The sequence below is a fragment of the Myotis brandtii genome, unplaced genomic scaffold (genome assembly GCF_000412655.1).
Source record: "Myotis brandtii unplaced genomic scaffold, ASM41265v1 scaffold111, whole genome shotgun sequence".
In the NCBI taxonomy this organism is placed as follows: Eukaryota; Metazoa; Chordata; class Mammalia; order Chiroptera; family Vespertilionidae; genus Myotis; species Myotis brandtii.
Window position 1 is genome coordinate 69,883 of NW_005353789.1, and position 9,330 is coordinate 79,212.

Sequence of the window (9,330 nt, forward strand, 5' to 3'; positions counted from 1 at the left end):
AGGGAAGGGGGGAATGGGGAGGGCAGGAAGAGATTAACCAAAGATTTTATATGCATACTAGAGGCCTGGTGCACAGATTCGTGCACCAGTGGGGTCCCTCAGCCTGGCCTTCAGGAATCAGACGAAACTGGCAGTCTGACATGCCTCGAGGGGTCTGAGATTGCGTGAGAGTGCAGGCCAGGCCGAGGGATCCCACCAGTGCACGAATCTGTGCAATGGGCCTCTAGTTTAGAAATAATGAGTGTTTCTCCCCCAACACAAAAGTTAGGAGAAGTCCCTGTTAGAAGAATTCAGTTAACCAAAGTAAGACCTTCTAAAAAAAAAAATTAGACTAGGTTATAAGTTGTTAAAAGATAAACTGAGGCATATTTAAAAATTAAGAGTTTATTTGATCAAAACTCTATTTGAACCAGGCAGTACCAAATAAGAAGTAGTTAGAAGTATTCCACAAACAGAAGAAAGACTTTTATAGAGAAGAGGCAAAAGCAAAGCAATTATTTGATTGGTTCTAGTTTAAGTGGCTGCCTTATTTGGGAAAGCCTAGTTGGCTGGCCATTTGTGATTAGTTGTCCTTGGGTTTCAATTTCTTAACCTGGAGGTATTTACAGGCTTAGGTTTGGGTTTGTTTATGTAGGCTACTAATGCATTAAAGGCACCTCAGCCTAATGCCATCCTCGCTTAATTAGTTTAACAAAGTAAATCTAGAAACCCCTTGATAACTTTTGCAAAAAATATACTTAACTAAAACTATAAAAATAGTTTACTTTAAAAAACATATATTGCTTTTTTCAAGCTTAGATTATTAATTATTTGTATTTATGCCAAATCAGTTTTCTCTTACCTTGAGACTTCTTAGGATCTCTCTCTCCCAAGTTACAATAAAATATTAAAAATTACTTTTTGGTTTTGTTTGTTTGCTGCAGCTAATATTCTTATGCTGTTGGAGAAAGGCCCTCCAGCACTGCCTCTTCCACCTCCATGCCTGATGCCCTCCCACTTCCCCATTACTTTCTCCCCCACCGCCCTCTGGTAAACACTGAAGATTCTTACCTGCTTCTCTCAACACAGGTCCTAATGGCTTTCTCACTTTCTTCTTTGCTGTACAAACTGTAGATTCATTAACAAAAAACAAACTCTTCCTAGACTTTGAGGAAGAAGACACAATGATCACCCTCCATGTTCTCCCAGCCACCGCACAATTCACTCTGAGCCCTGAGTAGGCTATGCTTAAGATCCATACAACTTGAGACTAATCTATAAAAATTTACAAGTAATTAAACAGGTTTTATGGTACTACGTGATATTTAAGCACCAACTCTATCTAACGCAATGATGGTTGTAAATGTGTTTCCATGAGGCTTGGCATGAATGTGACCACTTGAATAGGGAGCAACACCAGCAGAATGAGATAAAGCAAGAGCTCCAGAGGGCTGTCAATTCGAATGCATCCCAACTCCTCATTTCAAAATCTTGCATGAGAAGAAGGAATACAGAAATAAATGCACATACTGGGATGTCCTGTATCGGAGGAAGGGTAGAGTAATACACGCTCCGTCTTTCGGCTTTTCTCCCTTTCTAGACAATGGCTTCAACTTTTCAGCAAGATGAAGTCTTAATTGCCATGGGCTTTCTTAATCATTACATAGTGTTCAGCATCTTGCCCCAAATGAAAACGGATTCAGTGGAAAAAAAGTTTCTCCTCTATCTCCTTTCATGCTTCTTTTTGTGAGACAAGCACAGAACAATTACAGTCACATAGTATGTTTCTTTATCAATAGCATGGACCTACAAAACTACCTTCTCACTTATTGGAAAAGTATTTTTCTTCAATTGACTGCCTCTAATTTCATCCTTTTCCATTCTTTTACATCAGGAATACTTACTACATATTCCTCCATGTCCCTCTGTTAAATACTTTCTTACTGGATTTACCATAAGTTACTACTACTAGTGATTTGCTAAACTGGTTCTGTAGTTGCATTCCAAAAAGGCCAGTGCCTCTTCCAAAATAAATTCTTTTAAAACATTTAAATATTTACTAACATTAATGTGGGTTTTGAGCTGTACTAACGAGATTTCATCAGCTGACACAATTAAAATTGCTGGAGCAAAACATAAGGCAATTATATCAACAGGACCAAGAACTCATTTATATAGTAAGAAACTGGAACCTATCAGTTAAAAATATAAGAAAAAAATGGGAAAAGGTAACAAAGTAGAGGCAGAGATAAGATTTACAGACTGCACAGATACAAGAAAAGGACAAACAAGTGTGTTTCAACTTGAATCCTAGGTCAGTTGATAAATTCTCTGCTCTATTTTATTTGTTCTATGTTCTATGAGTCCAGTGCTCCCTTACTATCAGTTTCACCTAAATAATATTTAATAAGGCAAACTCTCACCTAGCTATAAATTTTTTTAAAATCATATCTTATGGTAAATATTTTTAAGGACTCAATTTCAAAAGTCCTGACTCTTTAACTCAGTCTAGATATTGCGAATTCTGAATTCCAATCTGAATGTTTTGAATTTTTATGTTGACTTTTAAATTAAGATATTGGCATGTAATAAAACCATTTATATTAGGTGTATAGTTTGGTGATTTCTGGTGCAACCACCACCAAAAACTGATACCACATGTGGATGGTAGAATGATTAGTCCTCTCTGGGCACACAGAAGCCTACCCTTCTCAGCTCCTTTGCCATCACTGGGGCCTTGTAACAGGTTCAGTCCAGTGGACTCTGAGTGGAATTGACATGTGCATGGAAAAAAGTCCCTGCATGGTGCTCTAGCTCTCTCATCTCCTGCCTCTACTCTTATAAAATGGTGCCCTTACCCTTCATGTCACCCCTTTGCAGTTAATCTCAGTCCCTGGCCCACTCTGATCCCGTAACCATTAATCTGTTTTTAATCAATATAATTTTGAATGCTTTGAATTTAATTTGTAGAATTTGTTTTATTATCCAATAGAGAAAAATGGAAGCCTTTGTTACGTTTTAGACAAGTTATTTGATAAATATGCAATGCTACTCATCATTTACAGTGTTTCTATCATCTCATTCAATAGCAGCCCTTTGCATCCAAATAATAAGAGATGTACAGCCCAACACACTTTCAGGGGGAAATATCCTGATGATTTATTTATTCAGAATATGCCCGTTGGCTTCCCCTATCACACACCTCTGTCATGATGTTCCTTCCTTGTTTGAATCTGAAACACAATCAAAATTGAGCAAAGAAAAATACATAGGGGAAAGTAAAAGGAGACTTATTAAAAAACTGCTCTATATATTGATGACAACAGACAGGGATCTCTCAGTGTGTGTGTGTGTGTGTGTGTGTGTGTGTGTGTGTGTGCGCTGGAGGGTCACTGCAAGGAGCTACTACAAGTGTTCACAGCACTGATGAAAATTCCTTTCCCGCCCCCCTCATCACAGAGATGTGACAAGGGATCACAGTAAATCCAGGCTTGGGAAATGAGCTGTGTCAGCCCTCCAGTCAGTGGGCACAGCAACAGGAGGCTGTCAAAACCCCAGGGACAAGGTAAGTTACCCACCCCTTTCAAACCCAATTGTAATTTGCTCTCCCCATCTTGTGGGGAGAGGAAAAGTTGTCAGAGGGGATTCACCACAGGGCTTTGGGTGTGCACAGCAGTGGCTGGTGGCTTTGTATTAGGTCACCATAATGGCAGTCGACAGGGAAATTGTTGAACCAGCACAAGTTCAAAGAGCACTAGTAACTCTATGCTTCCTTGAAAGAGAGAGAAGGCTATTTGTGACCTGGGGAACCCAGTGACTAGAGGCAGAGTGCCAATGTTGTGAATTAAAGAATAAGGTATGGCCCTAACCGGTTTGGCTCAGTGGATAGAGCATCGGCCTGTGGACTGAAGGGTCCCAGGTTCGATTCCGGTCAAGGGCATGTACCTTGGTTGCAGGCACATCCCCAGTAGGGGGTGTGCAGGAGGCAGCTGATCGATGTTTCTCTCTCATCGATGTTTCTAACTCTCTATCCCTCTCCCTTCCTCTCTGTAAAAAGTCAATAAATATGTTTTTTAAAAAAGAAGGTATGAAGAGCAGGTGCCTTCATGCTTTAATCAAAGGCCAGAGTATGACTATTTGCTAATACTTAAAGCACTATCCCCCAGACCTTCATAAAAATCATACCTTTTTGTCAGTAACATTGCCAACCTGAGCAACACTCCACCCTGACTGAAGTCTTCATCTTTTCCTTCAAAGGCTCAACAAATATTTAGTGTACCTGCTCTCTACAAGCAAATTGCTGGGCTCAATGATTGAGAGCCAGGTCCAGCAGTTGGGTTGCCTGAGTCAACACTGTGATAACATGTACTTCACCTTCATCTTCACTGCCTCTTTCTGAGTCCCCTCTCCTGCTGCAACATCACCCCACCGTCTCCCATCTTCACCTCTCCTGAGACCTCCACCATAGCTCCTACCCATGATGTGTTCTAGACCAACACCATCCAAAAGACTGTGCAGGAATGAAAAGGTTCTATTTCTGCATTGCTCAATAGAGTAGTCACTAGCCACAAGTAGCTATTGAGCATTTGAAATGTAGCTAATGATATGGAGACACTGGATTTTTAATTTTATTTCATTTTTTTATTTCATTTTAATTCGTTCAAATTTAGACACTGGTGGTTAGTGGTTGGTTCTGAACTAAACTTCACTGTTCTGAACATTTTCCATTTTCCTACCTTTGCTCTCCAAAACTTATCTTGTCTATTTTCTTGCTGATCTGTTGCTAACCTGAAAAGAGATTTTCAAGAGAACATTAACTTGATGCACTAAGGAGTGTTTCAGTGAAGAGCCATAATACCCTCTTAGATTCTATACTGGGTTGGATAGTGTCCCTTCAAAACTCATGCCATTTCCAGAACCTCAGATTGTGGCCTTATTTGGAAATAAAGTCATTAAAGAAGTAATTAGTTAAGATGAGTTTACACTGGAGTGGGGTGAACCCTTAATCCAATATAACTGGTTTCTTATAAGAAGAGAAGACAGACAGAAACACAGAGACAACACCATGTGATGACTGAAGCCAAGACTGATGTGTCTACAAGCCAAGGAACCTCAAGGATGGCCAGCAACACCATAAGCTAAGAGAAAGGCATAGAACATTTCTCCCTAGAGCCTTCAGAGAGCGTGACCCTGCTGGCAATTTGATTCCAGACTTCTGGCCTCCAAAACTAGGAGAGGATGAATTGTTATTGTTTTAAGTCACCCAGTTTGTGGTAATGTTATGACAATTGTTATAAAACCCTAGGGAACTAATACAGGTACTTAGGTTGGCTTCACCTGTCTTCACATTTAATAAGGATTTCATGGCCCTGGCCAGGCAGTTCATTTGGTTAGAGCATCATCCCAATATACCAAGGTTGTGGGTTTGATCCCAGGTCAGGGCACATACAAGAATCAACCTATGAATGCACAACTAAGTGGAACAACAAGTCAATGTTTCTCTCTTTATCCCTTCCTCTTTCTTTCTCTAAAATCAATAAATAATTTTAAAAGTACTGCATTTAATAGGAACTTCATTATCTTAAATTTAACACCCAAATTATTGATGGTGAAAGTGTAAGATCCATGGTAGAGTAACAAGCAATCAGGATATTTAAGAATAGTGAAGGATAGGAGGTGCCTTGACGAAGTGAGAGCTTCTCATTTCTTCCCATCTAAGTTTTCCCCCTAACCAGACTTTACCTCAGAAACCTGCTTTGCATAGTCTGAGACCTACTTTTGAATCAAAGATGTGACTAAAGTCTCAGATGGAAGCCTGGCTTCTGTCTGGAGCCCATTACTGACCTAAAGCTGTGATGATCACATTAAGAAAATAAAACATTACTCATCTAGAGAAACCGCATGACAAGTAATGATGTATCATTCCCAAAATGTAACGTTCCTAAAACATCTTTCTTAAAACTCATGGAAATACACACCGCATGTGTGTGTGGATATCATGTGTAAGCACAAGTGTGTATAAAGGTGGACATGTGTGAGTATATATTGCATGTGTATATCCTGGAAGTGAGATGTATTTTCCCTGAATGACTGAGAGTTCTTTCAGGGAAGCTGGAATCCCAACGACGACTCCCTAAGAGTGAAACAGACCCTCCTCTCAAAGAGACAGCCTTTTGTGAGAAGTTTATGTTCAAGTCCACCTCGAGGACACTATCAGGATGAACTCGGAGGAGAGTCAAAGGGCCCAAAACCCACAGTTCTGCACCCCACGTCCAAAAATTTAGAGCAAACCCATGTCCAACATACCAGATTCCTCCTCTGCTTCAGAGCCTTGGATGTTTCCATAAGCATGCTTTGCTGCCAAAATATTCAGTCAGATGTGCCCATTTTACAGATTTTAAACATGCAGGGAATGTGAAATGTTTTAGGGACAAGTTTTGTTTTGTTTTGTTTGTTTTTACCTCAGATCACTAATCCTTTAGATTCACTTGAGCAAACAGACCCCGTGAGAGAAACCACAGAGGTTCACATGAACCCGGACAGACAGTGGAGGACGGCACTGAGACCTCCTCTCAGGGAACATACCAGCGATGAAGAAACAGCTGTTATTATTGAGACAGATACACCTGAGAGAGGCAGTGAAGGAATAGAAGCCTTTTCCTGTGGCAGGAAGGACCTTATTAAACCATAATTGATGGGATCCAAGAAAGGTTGCAGAGAATGCACTGCCTCTCAGAGGATTTCATGGCGTCCCCATAAATTTCACTGATGACATCGATCCCAGCCCAGGAGCAAACCTTTGTGGGGGCTGCACTGTTAGGCTTCAGTGAATTCCTGCTCTTCTCCAGAAAGCTGTATATGAGCTATAAATTGTTATTGATAAATGGTGGAATCTAATTCTAGTGTTTTCAGAGCTTGTACAACCTGAAAACACCCCACATGTGGCAAAGACTGAAAAAGGACAGACAACCTGACAGGTGTTCACTGCTCCTGGGAGCTTGGCACGCAGCAGGGTAGCTCGGCCTCCCAGAGAGAGATCTTTCACACAGCTGAAACACATGTGCCTATGCAGCGTCTCTATGTCCACTCTCTGATACCCATCAGCACGCTCTACAGGAAAACGTGGGCTTTGTTACTTGCCCACTTTTGGTGGGTTTCATGGGTTTGGGGGTTCTGACCCAGTCATTGTGCTTTTATCAGAGTCCTATTGCTGATCTGTTGCTAACCTGAAAAGAGATTTTCAAGAGAACAGCTGTATTGCATGTAGCCTGAGAAAGACCTACAGTTATAGTTGGAGGTGCAGGGTTTAATGAAGAAGGATACAAAGAAAGTGAATACAGGGTAAAATTGTATTTCCTAGATGGCCCTGATTTTTATTCAGAATACATTGTCTATTGATTCTGTATAAAGTCAGGGCAACTTTTATTGTGTGTGACTAAGATATATAAGGCTCTTTTAACGCAGGGTTAAAAACGATGATTGCATGGTTCAAAAGAGAACCGATGCACTCCCAATAGCTGGAATTCAACACCAGGCAGAGGGGCTGGAAGATCTGTACATATATGCTGTGGTTTGTGTGTGTGTGTTTTTTTTAGCAGGAATCTGGTCAACATTCTGATTAATAGCTTTCTTTTACCTACTGAGGCTTTAGCTGTGATTAGACATTTGGCCTATGAGGTACTATTTTCCAACAAATACACCCTTATCTCTGAAATCCACACGAGGGGTACATTTGAAAGTCAGTAAATTCAGAAATTACCCATTTCCATTATTTAGATTTGTTTAAGTACCACTCTTCCCTAAAACTTTTAACTTCTTTCATTGAAAATCTAAATTAGAGATTAGAAAATAATGGGACCATGAAATATATTTCCAGCTGAGTTGTTTTAGTGCTTAAAATGGGGTCAGGGTTGCCCTGGCTGGTTTGGCTCAGTGGATAGAGTGTTGGCCTGCGGGTTCGATTCCAGTCAGGGGCACATGCCCGGGTTGTGGGCTTGATCCCCAGTAGGGGGCGTGCAGGAGGCAGCCAATCAATGATTCCCTCTCATCATTGATGTTTCTATCTCTCTCTTCCCCTCTGAAATCAATTAAATATTTTAAAATAAAATAAAATGGGGTAGGGTGTACAACCAATATATCCCAATGTGCATTACAGAGTATTTTTAATATTTTTTGGGGGAAAGAATCTTATACATGGTAATATAAATAATAATAGAAGGAATTAGGAATTTCCTATTTGTTGAAATATATACTAATAACTGTCATTTTGTTCCTTAAAAAATGTGACTGTTTTGAATTAGGAATTTGATGACCAGAATGTTTCAATATATCATGTAATGTTCCATTACTTTTAACTTGGCATTTCAAAAAGTAACAGAGTACTTCAGATCTTCCTAATAAGCATCTCAATTATTTATTAAGATTAATGGGGATGCATGTACAGCATAAGAAAATTGCAATTACAAGTTAAGCACCAAAACTTAAAGTGTAAGGAACAATATATTAACAGTTGATTATACAAATAACTAAAGAGTAATAGTGGTGAAGAGCAAGAATTTTCACACCAGAGATACCCAGATTCAAGGCCCTGTTCTGCCACCTAGTGGCTGTGTGATAGAGTCTCAGTTTTCTATTCCATAAAATGGGGCTAACACTTCCCATAAGTTGTTCCTGTGTGAGAATCAAGTAAAGCAGTCCATGTAATATACTTAGTACAAGGTATAGTACATAGGAAATGCTTAGTATTTAGTAACTAGCATTTTTTAATAACATCTAATCTAATAAAAGAGAAACATGCAAATTGACTGCACCTCTGCTACACCCCAAGCCACACCCACCAGCCAATCAGAGTGACTGTATGCAAATTAACCCAACCAATATCGCAGCCAGCAGCCATAGAGCTGGAGCAAGCAGGAGGCTTGGCTGCCCCGGCGATGGAGGAAGCCAAGCTTCCCACCTGCCCTGGCCGGCTGTGGCCTCCACTACAGGCAACAAAGTTTCAATTATAGAAGACAAATAAATCCCAGATACCTGCTTCCAGCCAGCCTCCACTGGGAGCTTGGGTGGCTGGGGGCTTGGTCAGCCTGCAAACAGCCATCAGCTCCTCACCCAGATTGGCCAGGCACCCCAGCAGGACCCCCTACCCTGAAGGGGTTGTGGCCAGCCTGAAAATGGCCCTCAGCCCCTCACCGAGGCTGGCCAGGCACCCCAGTGGTGACCCCCACCCTGAAGGGGGTGTGGCCAGCCTGAAAAAGGCCCTCAGCCCCTCACCCAGGCTGGCCAGGCACCCCAGTGGGGACCCCGACCCTGAAGGGGCTGTGGCCAGCCTGCAAACAGCCATCAGCCCCTCAC